We start from the raw sequence: 18,012 nt of genomic DNA on the forward strand, positions 1-18,012 counted from the left end.
CACAAGAAGCAGGGTGGCAATGGCAGAAGCCACAAAGATTCTTCGTTGGGCGGAGAATCACGTGCAAGCACTGTCAGCAGTGTTCATTCCGGGAGTGGACAACTGGGAAGCAGACTTCCTCAGCAGACATGACCTCCACCCGGGAGAGTGGGGACTTCATCAAGAAGTCTTCACACAAATAACAAATCGTTGGGAACGGCTACAGGTGGACATGATGGCGTCCCGCCTCAACAAAAAGCTAAAAAGATATTGCGCCAGGTCAAGGGACCCTCAGGCGATAGCTGTGGACGCACTGGTAACACCGTAGGTGTTCCAGTCGGTTATGTGTTCCCTCCTCTTCCTCTCATACCCAAGGTATTGAGAATAGTAAGAAAAAGAGGAGTGAGAGCAATACTCATCGTTCCGGATTGGCCAAGAAGGACTACAAGAGATGATCACAGAGGACCCATGGCCTCTGCCTCTCTGACAGGATCTGTTGCAACAGGGGCCCTGTCTGTTCCAAGACTTACCGCGGCTGCGTTTGATGGCATGGCGGTTGAACGCCGGATCCTAGCGGAAAAGGGCATTCCAGATTAAGTGATTCCTACGCTGATAGGAGCTAAAAAGGATGTAACAGCAAAGCATTATCACCGTATATGGCGGAAATATGTTACTTGGTGTGAGGCCAGGAAGGCCCCTACAGAGGAGTTCCAACTGGGTCGATTTCTGCACTTCCTACAGTCAGGTGTGACTATGGGCCTAAAATTAGGGTCCATAAAGGTCCAGATTTCGGCCCTATCTATTTTCTTTCAAAAAGAACTGGCTTCACTGCCGGAGGTTCAGACGTTTGTAAAGGGAGTGCTGCATATTCAGCCCCCTTTTGTGCCACCAGTGGCACCGTGGGATCTTAACGTTGTGTTGGATTTCCTGAAATCCCACTGGTTTGAGCCACTTAAGACCATGGAACTAAAGTATCTCACGTGGAAAGTGGTCATGCTGTTGGCCTTAGCATCGGCTAGGCGTGTGTCAGAGTTGGCGGCTTTGTCATGTAAAAGCCCCTATCTGATTTTCCATATGGACAGGGCAGAATTGCGGACTCGCCCCCAATTTCTCACAAAGGTGGTGTCATCTTTTCATTTAAACCAACCTATTGTGGTGCCTGCGGCTACTCATGACTTGGAGGACTCCAAGTTGCTGGACGTAGTCCGGGCTTTGAAGATTTATGTCACCAGAACAGCTGGAGTCAGGAAGACGGACTCGCTGTTCATCCTGTATGCATCCAACAATCTGGGTGCTCCTGCTTCAAAGCAAACTATTGCTCGCTGGATCTGTAACACGATTCAGCAGGCTCATTCTGCAGCTGGATTGCCGCATCCTAAATCAGTGAAAGCCCATTTCACAAGAAAGGTGGGCTCTTCTTGGGCGGCTGCCCGAGGGGTCTCGGCTTTACAGCTTTGCCGAGCGGCTACTTGGTCGGGATCAAACACGTTTGCAAAATTCTATAATTTGATACCCTGACTGAGGAGGACCTTGTGTTTGCCCATTCGGTGCTGCAGAGTCATCCGCACTCTCCCGCCCGTTTGGGAGCTTTGGTATAATCCACATGGTCCTTACGGAGTCCCCAGCATCCACTAGGACGTTAGAGAAAATAAGAATTTACTCACCGGTAATTCTATTTCTCGTAGTCCGTAGTGGATGCTGGGCGCCCGTCCCTAGTGCGGACTTTCTGCAATACGTGTATATAGTTATTGCTTAATAAGGGTTATTGTTATGAGCCATCCGTTGAGTGAGGCTCAGTGTTGTTCATACTGTTAACTGGGTAAGGTTATCACAAGTTGTACGGTGTGATTGGTGTGGCTGGTATGAGTCTTACCCTGGATTCCAAAATCCTTTCCTTGTACTGTCAGCTCTTCCGGGCACAGTTTCCCTAACTGAGGTCTGGAGGAGGGGCATAGAGGGAGGAGCCAGTGCACACCAGATAGTACCTAATCTTTCTTTTAGAGTGCCCAGTCTCCTGCGGAGCCCATCTATTCCCCATGGTCCTTACGGAGTCCCCAGCATCCACTACGGGCTACGAGAAATAGAATTACCGGTGAGTAAATTCTTATTTTATGTTTGACGGCACTACTTATTTTATAAAAAATTTTTTTATATAGTTTTATATAGCACCAAGTTTAGTGTCTGAGCATACAGTACCACATAATATAATATGTATGGTATATTATATTTTAGTCTGGTTTTTTTTAGAGATGAGCAGGTTCGGTTCTCTGAGAACCGAACCACCCCCACCCCCCGAACATCACGTCCTGAGCCCAGATCTGAGTACGGCTCGGGACGTCCCGCCTAACCCGGAACCCAGAACGAGGCAAAACGTTATCATCCCGCAGTCGGATTCTCGCGGGTTTTGGATTCCATATAAGGAGCCGCACGTCACCGCCATTTTCACACCAGTCCTGGAGAGTGTAGCGAGAGGACATGTCTCTTCAGTGTCTGTGCAGGAAAGTGATGTAGCGCGTGGGGTGGCGACCTGCTCTCTTATGTGTCATTCAATGCTGTCTTGTGCTGCATCAGTCCAGTGGTGGTGTATTGTTCTGCACCAGTCCAGTCACAGTGGTGGTGTGCTGTGCTGCCATAAGTCCAGTTCTGCTGCTGTATAAGTCCAGTGCAGTGGTGCTGTGTTGTGCTGCATCAGTCCAGTGGTGGTGTCCTGTGCTGCATCAGTCCAGTCACAGTGGTGGTGTCCTATGCTGCCATAAGTCCAGTTCTGCTGCTGTATAAGTCTAGTGCAGTGGTGCTGTGTTGTGCTTCATCAGTCCAGTGGTGGTGTCCTGCGCTGCCATAAGTCCAGTGCTGCTGCCATATAATTCCAGGGGAACTGCCGTGTAAGTCCAGTCCAGTGGTGCAGCTGTATAAGTCCAGGGGTACTGCCGTATAAGTCCAGTCCAGTGGTGCAGCCATATAAGTTCAGGGGTTCTGCCGTAAAAGTCCAGGCTAGTGATGCTGTCTTGTGCTGCATCAGTCCAGTGGTGGTGTCTTTTGCTGCCATAAGTCCAGTGGTGGTGTCCTGTGCTGTATATTATTTACTCCAAATAAAAGGGTTATATACTTATATTATTATGCAAAGAATTTTTACAGGGTTTGCCCTGTGTGGTGTAGGGGTACGCTAGCCTGCGCTGCATGATATTATTATAATAACTCCAAATAAAAGGGTTATTATTATCCAAATTATTTTTACAGGCTTTGCCGTGTGTGGTGTAGGGGTACTCTCACCTGTGCTGCATATTATTATAATAGCTCCAAATAAAAGGGTTATTATTAGAGATGTGCGCTTGAAATTTTTCGGGTTTTGTGTTTTGGTTTTGGGTTCGGTTCCGCGGCCGTGTTTTGGGTTCGACCGCGTTTTGGCAAAACCTCACCGAATTTTTTTTGTCGGATTCGGGTGTGTTTTGGATTCGGGTGTTTTTTTTCAAAAAACACTAAAAAACAGCTTACATCATAGAATTTGGGGTTCATTTTGATCCCAAAGTATTATTAACCTCAAAAACCATAATTTCCACTCATTTTCAGTCTATTCTGAATACCTCACACCTCACAATATTATTTTTAGTCCTAAAATTTGCACCGAGGTCGCTGGATGACTAAGCTAAGCGACCCTAGTGGCCGACACAAACACCGGGCCCATCTAGGAGTGTCACTGCAGTGTCACGCAGGATGGCCCTTCCAAAAAACACTCCCCAAACAGCACATGACGCAAAGAAAAAAAGAGGCGCAATGAGGTAGCTGTGTGAGTAAGATAAGCGACCCTAGTGGCCGACACAAACACCGGGCCCATCTAGGAGTGGCACTGCAGTGTCACGCAGGATGGCCCTTCCAAAAAACATTTCCCAAACAGCACATGACGCAAAGAAAAAAAGAGGCGCAATGAGGTAGCTGTGTGAGTAAGATAAGCGACCCTAGTGGCCGACACAAACACCGGGCCCATCTAGGAGTGGCACTGCAGTGTCACGCAGGATGGCCCTTCCAAAAAACACTCCCCAAACAGCACATGACGCAAAGAAAAAAAGAGGCGCAATGAGGTAGCTGTGTGAGTAAGATAAGCGACCCTAGTGGCCGACACAAACACCTGGCCCATCTAGGAGTGGCACTGCAGTGTCACGCAGGATGGCCCTTCCAAAAAACACTCCCCAAACAGCACATGACGCAAAGAAAAAAAGAGGCGCAATGAGGTAGCTGTGTGAGTAAGCTAAGTGACCCTAGTGGCCGACACAAACACCTGGCCCATCTAGGAGTGGCACTGCAGTGTCACGCAGGATGGCCCTTCCAAAAAACACTCCCCAAACAGCACATGACGCAAAGAAAAAAAGAGGCGCAATGAGGTAGCTGTGTGAGTAAGATAAGCGACCCTAGTGGCCGACACAAACACCTGGCCCATCTAGGAGTGGCACTGCAGTGTCACGCAGGATGGCCCTTCCAAAAAACACTCCCCAAACAGCACATGACGCAAAGAAAAAAAGAGGCGCAATGAGGTAGCTGTGTGAGTAAGATAAGCGACCCTAGTGGCCGACACAAACACCGGGCCCATCTAGGAGTGGCACTGCAGTGTCACGCAGGATGGCCCTTCCAAAAAACACTCCCCAAACAGCACATGACGCAAAGAAAAAAAGAGGCGCAATGAGGTAGCTGTGTGAGTAAGATAAGCGACCCTAGTGGCCGACACAAACACCTGGCCCATCTAGGAGTGGCACTGCAGTGTCACGCAGGATGGCCCTTCCAAAAAACACTCCCCAAACAGCACATGACGCAAAGAAAAATTAAAGAAAAAAGAGGTGCAAGATGGAATTGTCCTTGGGCCCTCCCACCCACCCTTATGTTGTATAAACAGGACATGCACACTTTAACCAACCCATCATTTCAGTGACAGGGTCTGCCACACGACTGTGACTGAAATGACGGGTTGGTTTGGACCCCCACCAAAAAAGAAGCAATTAATCTCTCCTTGCACAAACTGGCTCTACAGAGGCAAGATGTCCACCTCATCATCATCCTCCGATATATCACCGTGTACATCCCCCTCCTCACAGATTATCAATTCGTCCCCACTGGAATCCACCATCTCAGCTCCCTGTGTACTTTGTGGAGGCAATTGCTGCTGGTCAATGTCTCCACGGAGGAATTGATTATAATTCATTTTAATGAACATCATCTTCTCCACATTTTCTGGAAGTAACCTCGTACGCCGATTGCTGACAAGGTGAGCGGCGGCACTAAACACTCTTTCGGAGTACACACTTGTGGGAGGGCAACTTAGGTAGAATAAAGCCAGTTTGTGCAAGGGCCTCCAAATTGCCTCTTTTTCCTGCCAGTATAAGTACGGACTGTGTGACGTGCCTACTTGGATGCGGTCACTCATATAATCCTCCACCATTCTTTCAATGGGGAGAGAATCATATGCAGTGACAGTAGACGACATGTCCGTAATCGTTGACAGGTCCTTCAGTCCGGACCAGATGTCAGCATCAGCAGTAGCTCCAGACTGCCCTGCATCACCGCCAGCGGGTGGGCTCGGAATTCTGAGCCTTTTCCTCGCACCCCCAGTTGCGGGAGAATGTGAAGGAGGAGATGTTGACAGGTCGCGTTCCGCTTGACTTGACAATTTTCTCACCAGCAGGTCTTTGAACCCCAGCAGACTTGTGTCTGCCGGAAAGAGAGATCCAAGGTAGGTTTTAAATGTAGGATTGAGCACGGTGGCCAAAATGTAGTGCTCTGATTTCAACAGATTGACCACCCGTGAATCCTTGTTAAGCGAATTAAGGGCTCCATCCACAAGTCCCACATGCCTAGCGGAATCGCTCCGTGTTAGCTCCTCCTTCAATGTCTCCAGCTTCTTCTGCAAAAGCCTGATGAGGGGAATGACCTGACTCAGGCTGGCAGTGTCTGAACTGACTTCACGTGTGGCAAGTTCAAAGGGCAGCAGAACCTTGCACAACGTTGAAATCATTCTCCACTGCGCTTGAGACAGGTGCATTCCACCTCCTATATCGTGCTGAATTGTATAGGCTTGAATGGCCTTTTGCTGCTCCTCCAACCTCTGAAGCATATATAGGGTTGAATTCCACCTCGTTACCACTTCTTGCTTCAGATGATGGCAGGGCAGGTTCAGGCGTTTTTGGTGTTGCTCCAGTCTTCTGTACGTGGTGCCTGTACGCCGAAAGTGTCCCGCAATTCTTCTGGCCACCGACAGCATCTCTTGCACGCCACTGTCGTTTTTTAAAAAATTCTGCACCACCAAATTCAAGGTATGTGCAAAACATGGGACGTGCTGGAATTTGCCCAGATTTAATGCACACACAATATTGCTGGCGTTGTCCGATGCCACAAATCCACAGGAGAGTCCAATTGGGGTAAGCCATTCCGCGATGATCTTCCTCAGTTGCCGTAAGAGGTTTTCAGCTGTGTGCGTATTCTGGAAACCGGTGATACAAAGCGTAGCCTGCCTAGGAAAGAGTTGGCGTTTGCGAGATGCTGCTACTGGTGCCGCCGCTGCTGTTCTTGCGGCGGGAGTCCATACATCTACCCAGTGGGCTGTCACAGTCATATAGTCCTGACCCTGCCCTGCTCCACTTGTCCACATGTCCGTGGTTAAGTGGACATTGGGTACAGCTGCATTTTTTAGGACACTGGTGACTCTTTTTCTGAGGTCTGTGTACATTTTCGGTATCGCCTGCCTAGAGAAATGGAACCTAGATGGTATTTGGTACCGGGGACACAGTACCTCCAACAAGTCTCTAGTTGGCTCTGCAGTAATGATGGATACCGGAACAACGTTTCTCACCGCCCAGGATGCCAAGGCCTCAGTTATCCGCTTTGCAGCAGGATGACTGCTGTGATATTTCATCTTCCTCGCAAAGGACTGTTGGACAGTCAATTGCTTGGTGGAAGTAGTAAAAGTCGTCTTACGACTTCCCCTCTGGGATGACCATCGACTCCCAGCAGCAACAACAGCAGCGCCAGCAGCAGTAGGCGTTACACGCAAGGATGCATCGGAGGAATCCCAGGCAGGAGAGGACTCGTCAGAATTGCCAGTGACATGGCCTGCAGGACTATTGGCATTCCTGGGGAAGGAGGAAATTGACACTGAGGGAGTTGGTGGGGTGGTTTGCGTGAGCTTGGTTACAAGAGGAAGGGATTTACTGGTCAGTGGACTGCTTCCGCTGTCGCCCAAAGTTTTTGAACTTGTCACTGATTTATTATGAATGCGCTGCAGGTGACGTATAAGGGAGGATGTTCCGAGGTGGTTAACGTCCTTACCCCTACTTATTACAGCTTGACAAAGGCAACACACGGCTTGACAAATGTTGTCCGCATTTCTGGTGAAATACTTCCACACCGAAGAGCTGATTTTTTTGGTATTTTCACCAGGCATGTCAACGGCCCTATTCCTCCCACGGACAACAGGTGTCTCCCCGGGTGCCTGACTTAAACAAACCACCTCACCATCAGAATCCTCCTTGTCAATTTCCTCCCCAGCGCCAGCAACACCCATATCCTCCTCATCCTGGTGTACTTCAACACTGACATCTTCAATCTGACTATCAGGAACTGGACTGCGGGTGCTCCTTCCAGCACTTGCAGGGGGCGTGCAAATGGTGGAAGGCGCATGCTCTTCACGTCCAGTGTTTGGAAGGTCAGGCATCGCAACCGACACAATTGGACTCTCCTTGTGGATTTGGGATTTCGAAGAACGCACAGTTCTTTGCGGTGCTTTTGCCATCTTGAGTCTTTTCAGTTTTCTACCGAGAGGCTGAGTGCTTCCATCCTCATGTGAAGCTGAACCACTAGCCATGAACATAGGCCAGGGCCTCAGCCGTTCCTTGCCACTCCGTGTGGTAAATGGCATATTGGCAAGTTTACGCTTCTCCTCCGACAATTTTATTTTAGATTTTGGAGTCCTTTTTTTACTGATATTTGGTGTTTTGGATTTTACATGCTCTGTACTATGACATTGGGCATCGGCCTTGGCAGACGACGTTGCTGGCATTTCATCGTCTCGGCCATGACTAGTGGCAGCAGCTTCAGCACGAGGTGGAAGTGGATCTTGATCTTTCCCTAATTTTGGAACCTCAACATTTTTGTTCTCCATATTTTAATAGGCACAACTAAAAGGCACCTCAGGTAAACAATGGAGATGGATGGATACTAGTATACTTATGGATGGACCAGCGACTGCCGACACAGAGGTAGCTACAGCCGTGGACTACCGTACTGTGTCTGCTGCTAATATAGACTGGATGATAATGAGATGAAATTAATATATATATATATATATATATATAATATCACTAGTACTGCAGCCGGACAGGTATATATATTTATTATGTAATGACTGATGACGGACCTGCTGGACACTGTCAGCTCAGCAGCACCGCAGACTGCTACAGTAAGCTACTATAGTAGTATGTATCAAGAAGAAAGAAAAAAAAAAACAAGGGTAGGTGGTATACAATTATGGATGGACCAGCGACTGCCGACACAGAGGTAGCTACAGCCGTGGACTACCGTACTGTGTCTGCTGCTAATATAGACTGGATGATAATGAGATGAAATTAATATATATATATATATAATATCACTAGTACTGCAGCCGGACAGGTATATATATATTTATTATGTAATGACTGATGACGGACCTGCTGGACACTGTCAGCTCAGCAGCACCGCAGACTGCTACAGTAAGCTACTATAGTAGTATGTATCAAGAAGAAAGAAAAAAAAAACACGGGTAGGTGGTATACAATTATGGATGGACCAGCGACTGCCGACACAGAGGTAGCTACAGCCGTGGACTACCGTACTGTGTCTGCTGCTAATATAGACTGGATGATAATGAGATGAAATTAATATATATATATATATATATAATATCACTAGTACTGCAGCCGGACAGGTATATATATATTTATTAAGTAATGACTGATGACGGACCTGCTGGACACTGTCAGCTCAGCAGCACCGCAGACTGCTACAGTAAGCTACTATAGTAGTATGTATCAAGAAGAAAGAAAAAAAAAAAACACGGGTAGGTGGTATACAAATATGGATGGACCAGCGACAGCCGACACAGAGGTAGCTACAGCCGTGGACTACCGTACTGTGTCTGCTGCTAATATAGACTGGATGATAATGAGATAAAATTAATATATATATATATAATATCACTAGTACTGCAGCCGGACAGGTATATATATTTATTATGTAATGACTGATGACGGACCTGCTGGACACTGTCAGCTCAGCAGCACCGCAGACTGCTACAGTAAGCTACTATAGTAGTATGTATCAAGAAGAAAGAAAAAAAAAAAACAAGGGTAGGTGGTATACAATTATGGATGGACCAGCGACTGCCGACACAGAGGTAGCTACAGCCGTGGACTACCGTACTGTGTCTGCTGCTAATATAGACTGGATGATAATGAGATGAAATTAATATATATATATATATATATATATAATATCACTAGTACTACAGCCGGACAGGTATATATATTTATTATGTAATGACTGATGACGGACCTGCTGGACACTGTCAGCTCAGCAGCACCGCAGACTGCTACAGTAAGCTACTATAGTAGTATGTATCAAGAAGAAAGAAAAAAAAACAAAAACGGGTAGGTGGTATACAATATTATATATATATTATATACAATTATATATATATATATATATATTAAACTGGTGGCGATTATTAAACTGGTGGTCAGGTCACTGGTCACACTATCAGCAACTTGCAAGTAGTACTCCTAAGCAGACAATCACAATATATATTATACTGGTGGTCAGTGTGGTCACAATGGCAGTGTGGCACTCTGGCAGCAAAAGTGTGCACTGTACGTTATATGTACTCCTGAGTCCTGCTCTCAGACTCTAACTGCTCCCCACTGTCAGTGTCTCCCCCACAAGTCAGATATACATTATACAGTCACACTATCTATCTATCACTTCAGCAAGTAGTAGTACTCCTCCTAATGCTCCCCAAAATTACTACTGTGTCTCTCTCTACTCTAGTCTCACTCTCTTCTTCTCTTCTCTATAAACGGAGAGGACGCCAGCCACGTCCTCTCCCTATGAATCTCAATGCACGTGTGAAAATGGCGGCGACGCGCGGCTCCTTATATAGAATCCGAGTCTCGCGATAGAATCCGAGCCTCGCGAGAATCCGACAGCGGGATGATGACGTTCGGGCGCGCTCGGGTTAACCGAGCAAGGCGGGAAGATCCGAGTCGCTCGGACCCGTGTAAAAAAACATGAAGTTCGGGCGGGTTCGGTTTCCGAGGAACCGAACCCGCTCATCTCTAGTTATTATTATCCAAATAATTTTTACAGGGTTTGCCCTGTGTGGTGTAGCGATACGCTTGCCTGTGCTGCATATTATTATAATAACTCCAAATAAAAGAGTTATTGTTATCCAAATTATTTTTACAGGCTTTGCTGTGTGTGTGTGTGTGGTTTAGGGGTATGGTCTCCTGTGCCACCAATATTATGTGTGTATTACATCTGTAAATAAGTAAAAAGAATCACCGCGCTTGGAGTGAGGAAATTATGGTGTTATGAAACCAAAATGTGCAGTCCACTAAGAATGACATGGACACAGTGAAGCTCAATAATATAAAATATTTTTTTATGAATGAAAAAGTCACAATGTTACAGACACTATGCTAACAAATCTAAAAATGAAAGCACACAGTATGAGCTTGCAAGCTTAAAAATAATTAATGTCACCTGAAGACAACTGATTACTGGGTTTGAATTTATACCACAGATTACTGATTAAAATTGGTTAATATGGATTAGGAATAGTTAAAATAATAGTTTCTCCCAAAGAAATGAATAACCTTACACCGGCGTCCCAGTGGGGTTTAGTTGTAGAATCTCTGCTAATTGTTATGCTCTCTTAAGCACATGCACTGATTAGTTGGTAAGTATAACAGCATGCAATCACAGAACTTTATGTATAGATACCACTGTGTTGGTCAGCGGTGCAAGTGGGCGGGTACGCGTGGGTACGGCATACCCTAAAGAATTTAGACGTGGGTACGCCGTACCCACCGCAGCTGGGCCACCGCTCATTGCACTCACGCCCACCGCTCCGTCCCTCCCACCGCTGCTGCTAGCCGCGCTGCTGCTGTGAGGGGAGGAGAGCGCAGCGTGTGCCTCTCCTGCCCCTCAGTGTCTACCTTCAATTCGGCGCCGGCCCGTGAGCCAATCAGAACTTGCGGACCGGCAGCCAAGGCTCCTGATTAGCTGCTGGACCGTGAGCTTTGATTGGCTCACGGATCGGCGCCTAATTGAAGGTAGACACCTGCACTGCCGCCGGAGACTGAGGTGCAGGTGAGGCGCACGCTGCGCTCTCCTCCCATCACACACAGGACAGCAGCAGCGCGGTAAGCAGCATGGGAAGGGGGGGGGGCACGGTGAGGACATGTGTACCTGGCACTGGGGGCATATCTGGCACTGCGGGGACATGTGTATCTGGCACTGGGGGCATATCTGGCACTGTGGGCATATGTGGCACTGGGGGCATCTCTGTATCTGGTACTGGGGGGCATATCTTGCACTGTGGGGGCATTGCTGTATCTGGCACTGGGGCATATCTGGCACTGGGGGCATTTCTGTATCTGGCACTGGGGGGCAATATATATCTGACACAGTGGTGGAATTTCTGGCACTGTGAGTCAATGTATATCTGGCACACTGGGGGCATTTGTGTATCTGGCACTGTGCGGCAATGTATATCTGGCACTGTGGGGGCATTTGTGTATCTGGCACTGTGGGGCAATGTGTATCTGGCACTGTGGGGCAATGTGTATCTGGCACCGTGGGGCAACGTGTATCTGGCACTATTGGGGTCATATGTGTATCTGCCCCCCCATATGTGTATCATGACCCTATTTTCATTGGCCGTGCCCCATGTGGCATTTGGCCACACCCATTTTTTTTAGTGGCGTACACACAGTACCTATAAGACATGTTTTCTACTTGTACCACTGGTGTTGGTCCCTGTATATCAATGATAGAGGTTTCTTGTAAGGCTGTACACGTAGTAAAGATACCAATGCGGCAATGTCCCGTTTGCAACAGGTGCAGCTGTATAAGGTACTGATCAACTCCCTATGTCCCATTTGGCGCTGTTAGTCTCCCACAGTGGCGTAAAGGAGATGTGGGACCCTGTCTTTCTGTGGCGCCGTCCACCGCCGCACAGCTAATGGAGCCCGTGCCACACTGAGACCGGAAGGCAAAGGTCGACAGCGGGGGATTACATATAGGCAGCGTAGAGGGACTGTGACACAAGGGGGACACTAATCACAGTGACACTTAGTGCTCATCAGCCTGCATCAACTCCCCCCAAAGTAGTGTGCTGCCGCAGGCAGGGTGTCCCCTCTTCTGTACTACTCGACTGTCTCTTCACTGGTGATGCATTACTGGTAGGAGGTGTAGCATTCCAGGGCACAACCACGCCTCCTCCCAGTAATACATCACCAGTTAAGAGACAGCTGGCTAGTACAGAAGAGGCACCGCACCCTGTGGCAGCACACTACTTTTAAAGTTGAAGCCGCTTACGGGGATGCGGAAGTAAGTGCACCAGCTCTTGTGCCTCCATCATGTTTAGGGGGTCAAGCTGCCCCCTTGCCCCCTGTTCTGACACCTATGATCAGGTGTAAAAGGGAGCTTTACCTGCCGTAATGTGTAAAAGGGGACTCAACGTGCTATACTGTGTAAATGGGGACTCTACCTGCTGTAATGTGTAAAAGGGGGCTCTACCTGGCATAATGTGTGATAGGGGCACTACCTGGAGTAATGTGTAAAATGGGACTCTACCTTGCGTAATGTGTGAGAGGGGCTCTACCTGGTGTAATGTGTAAAAGGGTCTCTACCTGGTGTAATATGTGTAAGTGGCACTACTGTGCGGCATCATTTGAATAACGGAGTAATATGAATTGGTATTATTTTGTGGCCACGCCCCTTCCCCATCAAGCCATGACGCTATATTTTGTCGTTCAACTACTGCGTGCACTGGCCCTACTGTACATTTTAAATGGGGGAGGGGATGGCCAGTGCTGTTTCTTGCAAAATGTCTAGTTACAGCACTAGAGACAGCGCTCTGCTTGTCTATCATCTTCTATAAGCCGACCTCGACTCTAATTGGTTCACAGGTTTTACAAGACCAGAAATCGCTCATAGGTCCGGGGCTGGTTATACTTTTATGGGGGGAAGGGGGAACTCATACATTTAAATTTTTGGAACATTTTATTATACTAACACACAGAAGCACTGCACAGATCACACTGATCTGTATAGACTTCTGCAGAACATGCAGCTCACAGACAGGTCTATTGATTTCTTCCTAATACGTCTGAATTCGCACACGACTAAACGCAATTGCATAGACCAGCAAAAAACACGATTCAGTGAAATATTATTCTTAGTACATCTGTGTGTTTGAAAAAGATAAACTTGCACATAACCCAGCGATGCCCAGCATGTTTAATCTTGACCGATATGAGTCTTAATAAATTTACCCAGAGTCGGCCCTAGGCATAGGCAAACTAGGCAATTGCCTAGGGCATCTGGTATGCATAGGGGCAAAAGCAGCTTCTGCTGATTAAAATGATATGCGGCATGCCTATATTCTGTGTCTAGCATTTCGTATGCAGATATAGCCACAGTCACACACAGTATATAGGCATGCCGCATATCATTTTAATCAGGAAAAGCTGCTTGTGCATCCTAGCCACATAGCAATGCAAATAAGATGCATTTTCATCAAAAATAGGCACCCAGCGTTATCAGAGCTACCAGTTGACTCGCGCCAGGCATCTCCTGCTGCATGGTGTATGGAGGCAACATTTATGAGGACACATCTGTATCCAAGCAGAGGCAGAGGTCACAGTGTTAGCAGCTGTGTGTGTGGGAGTGGGTTGGTTGTGCAATAGTGTTCAGCATATGTGTAAGGGTCATTATGCGTTTCATGTGTATATAAAGGTGTATATAAATGCATTAATAATGTGCAGAAAATGTGTAAAGGGCACTATGTGTGTCATTATGTGTATAAGGGCATTAATAATGTGTGACATATGTGTAAGGGGCACTATGTGTGTCATTATGTGTATAAGGGCACTAATAATGTGCGGCATATGTGTAAGGGACATTATGTGTGTCATTATTTGTATAAGGGCATTAATAATGTGCGGCATATGTGTAAGTGACATTATGTGTATAAGGGCATTAATAAGGGTTGGCATAATGTGTAAGGCGCATTATGTTTATAAAGACATTAATAATGTGTGTCATATGTGTAAGGGGCATTACTGTGTGGTATTATGTGTATAAATGTATTACTAATGTGTGGCAGTATGTGTATAAGGTGTTCTACTGTGTGGTGTAACTTATAGAAAGGGCACTACTGTGTGGTCTAATGTGATGAAAGAGCAATATAGTGTGGCGTAATGTGAATAAGGAGCAATATGGCATGGTGTAATGAGAATAAAGAGCAATATGGTGTGGCGTAATGTGAATAAGGAGCAATATGGCATGGTGTAATGAGAATAAAGAGCAATATGGTGTGGTGTAATGTGAATAAGGAGCTATTCAGTATGATCTTATGTGAATGAGGGGCACTACCGAGAGGAATAACGTATATAATGTAAAGTGGTACTACTGTGTGATGTAATGTGAGTAAGGGACACTATCGCATGATAAATTATGAACAAAGTTGCAGTACAGTGTGGCATAATTTGAATTGGGGGTACTATTGTGTGGCCATGCCCCTTCCTAGCAAGAACACATACCTTTTGGACTGTGTGCCGAAAGTGCACACTGGTCTTATTTAAATTACAGGGGGTAGGAAAACCAAAATAAGGACTGCTATGGGTGAGGGGTGATGGTGCTGGGAAAGGGGTGCAGGGTCAGAGGCAGAATTAGCGTTGGTGCTAGGGGGCACCAGACAAAATCTTGCCTAGGGCATCATATTGGGTAGGGCCGGCTCTGAATTTACCCCATAGAATCTGCTTTTGAATATTTTGGAAAGGTAAATTACTGACAAAACAAGAACAGTAAAGTATTTCTTTGTGGTGTTTATAAGACGTAACAATCACAATTTCTTTTGGTTCCCTTTCTTTGAAATTTTAATATAAAGCATTTTTATGGACATTTGGGTTACATGTATTAATGTGTTAAGGTGCATACACATGGTGAGATTTTGACTATCTTCGATTCTGACTTTGCGCTTTCCACTGAAGTCCCCCAGAGCCCAGAAGCACCGATTTTGACTATGGTGTTCATTCCGAGTTGATCGCTCGCTGCCAATTTTCACAGTGCAGCGATTAAGAAAAAAAAAACGCAAAAATGCGCATGCGCTAAGTACTTTCACGCAAAACTTTGTAGATTTACACAAGCTCGAGCGACGTTTTTCATCGCTTGAGTGATCGTAGTGTGATTGACAGGAAGTGGGTGTTTCTGGGCGGAAACTGGCCGTTTTCAGGGAGTGTGCTAAAAAACGCAGGCGTGCCAGGTAAAAATGCAGGAGTGGCTGGAGAAACGGGGGAGTGGCTTGCCGAACGCAGGGCGTGTTTGTGACGTCAAACCAGGAACTAAACGGACTGAGGTGATCGCAGTCTAGGAGTAGGTCTGGAGCTACTCAGAAACTGCAGCAAATTATTTAGTAGCAGTTCTGCTAATCTTTTGTTCGCTATTCTGCTAAGCTAAGATACACTCCCAGAGGGCAGTGGCCTAGCGTGTGCAATGCTGCTAAAGGCAACTAGCTAGCGATCAACTCGGAATGAGGGCCTATCAGTAGCGGATCTTGCCACGGGCAAGCAGGACTTTTGCCCAGGCGCCGCATCCCGGAGGGCGCTGGCGCCATCCGTAGGGCGCCGCACCGTGGCAAGATCCGCCACTGCTGCCCGCTGTGTCCCCCGTCCGCCTCCGCTGCCCACTGCCCGCTGTGTCCCCGCCTCCTGTGAAGGGAACTAGACGCTACGCTTCTAGTTTCCCTTCGTGGAGAGTACCTTTGCTGAGCGGTGCGCGATGACGTCATCGCGCACCGCACAGCAAAGGTCCTCTCCACGAAGGGAACTAGACGCGTAGCGTCTAGTTTCCCTTCGTGGAGAGGACCTTTTGCTGTGCGTGATGACGTCATCGCGCACCGCTCAGCATTCAAGCGGCGCTAGTAATGTACAGGGGGCGTAACTGACCACGCCCCCTGTACTAGGCCACGCCCCATTTCCTGCCCGGGGCGCAGAGCGGGCTTGAACCGGCCCTGGGGCCTGTGTGTACCTTCGATTTTGACTGTGCAATTTTGAATAAGTGCCAATTTTGACTATATTTTGTACTAGATAGAACACTATATAGTCAAGATTTATTTGCCTGCACAGTCTATCTTTCCTTGCGATACCGACCCCACGGGAGTGCACATTGGTATCGCATTGGTATCGCAAGCAGCCTAACAGTGCAAATCACACTAACTTTCCTTGCGATTTTGACTATATAGTAAAAATCGCAAGGATAAATCTCACCATGTGTACACACAGTAACCACTTAACTGATGATATTTCCCCCCAAAAAACTGATCTGAAATAGTCGTTTTTTTAAAAGAGTGATTTAGGGGAATATCATGAATTTAACCTTATCCAAAATGATTTTAGTTAAAAAAATATTTTTCTTCCTAAACATTGGAACATCGGTCTGGAAGATCGATAACATCAGAACATCGGTAACACCGCGACCATCGCAACATTACTTTTTACCCCCAAGGCAGCTGCCAGATACACAGGGGGGGGGGGGGGGGGGGGGTCTGAGGGTGGCTTGGGGGGGGGGGGTTGTTTTACACTTTCCCAGCGGCTGCCATTGTCTGCAGCCGCTGGGTGTGGGGTCCTGCCGTGCTGACCGATCAGCGATGATCGGCAGCACGACAACACTGAGGGAGGGAAGTTTTCCTTCCCTGCAGCTGCTAACATGCTTTATCTAATGGATTGCATCCTGTGCGACCAGGTCAGTCAAGTGGTTAAGATTAAGTAAACAGAGTAATGGTAATTTCTGAAAATACAAAGGCCCAGATTTATCAAGCCTTGGAGAATGATAAATTGCACAGTGATAAAGTACCAACCAACCAGCTCCTAAAGGTGCATATAAACTAGGCAATTTTGATCTCAATGTAGCTCACTTTTGGCGTTTTGAGCTAGTTTGAGCTCAAAATCGCCCAGTGTGTATGGCCGGGCGATGAGCGCTGATGCGCGCTCCGCATCATCGCCGGCCGCTGATGTCTGTCGGCCTGTCTCCTACTGTTGAAAGTGGTTCACCCCTGTAAAAATTGCTGGGCCGAGTGAAAATTGCTCAGTGTGTGTATGCCTGTGCCTGTCATGTAACAGGCTGTGTTTGAAATATGACAGTTAGGAGCTGATTGGTTGGCACTTTATCACTGTGCAATTTATTCAACTCTCCAAGACTTGATAAAACTGGGCCAAAGTTTTCTTATTGATATTGATGTTGGAATATGACAAGTGCAAATATGAAAAAAATGACCTCAGCGCAAGGATGAGAAAACCCTCAGCAGTGAAGGGCGTTAAACACAGGTCTGTAACTGGTAGAGATGAGCGCCTGAAATTTTTCGGGTTTTGTGTTTTGGTTTTGGGTTCGGTTCCGCGGCCGTGTTTTGGGTTCGAACGCGTTTTGGCAAAACCTCACCGGATTTTTTTTGTCGGATTCGGGTGTGTTTTGGATTCGGGTGTTTTTTTCAAAAAACACTAAAAAACAGCTTAAATCATAGAATTTGGGGGTCATTTTGATCCCAAAGTATTATTAACCTCAAAAACCATAATTTACACTCATTTTCAGTCTATTCTGAATACCTCACACCTCACAATATTATTTTTAGTCCTAAAATTTGCACCGAGGTCGCTGTGTGAGTAAGATAAGCGACCCTAGTGGCCGACACAAACACCGGGCCCATCTAGGAGTGGCACTGCAGTGTCACGCAGGATG

The sequence above is a fragment of the Pseudophryne corroboree genome, chromosome 9 (assembly GCF_028390025.1).
Source record: "Pseudophryne corroboree isolate aPseCor3 chromosome 9, aPseCor3.hap2, whole genome shotgun sequence".
NCBI lineage: Eukaryota > Metazoa > Chordata > Amphibia > Anura > Myobatrachidae > Pseudophryne > Pseudophryne corroboree.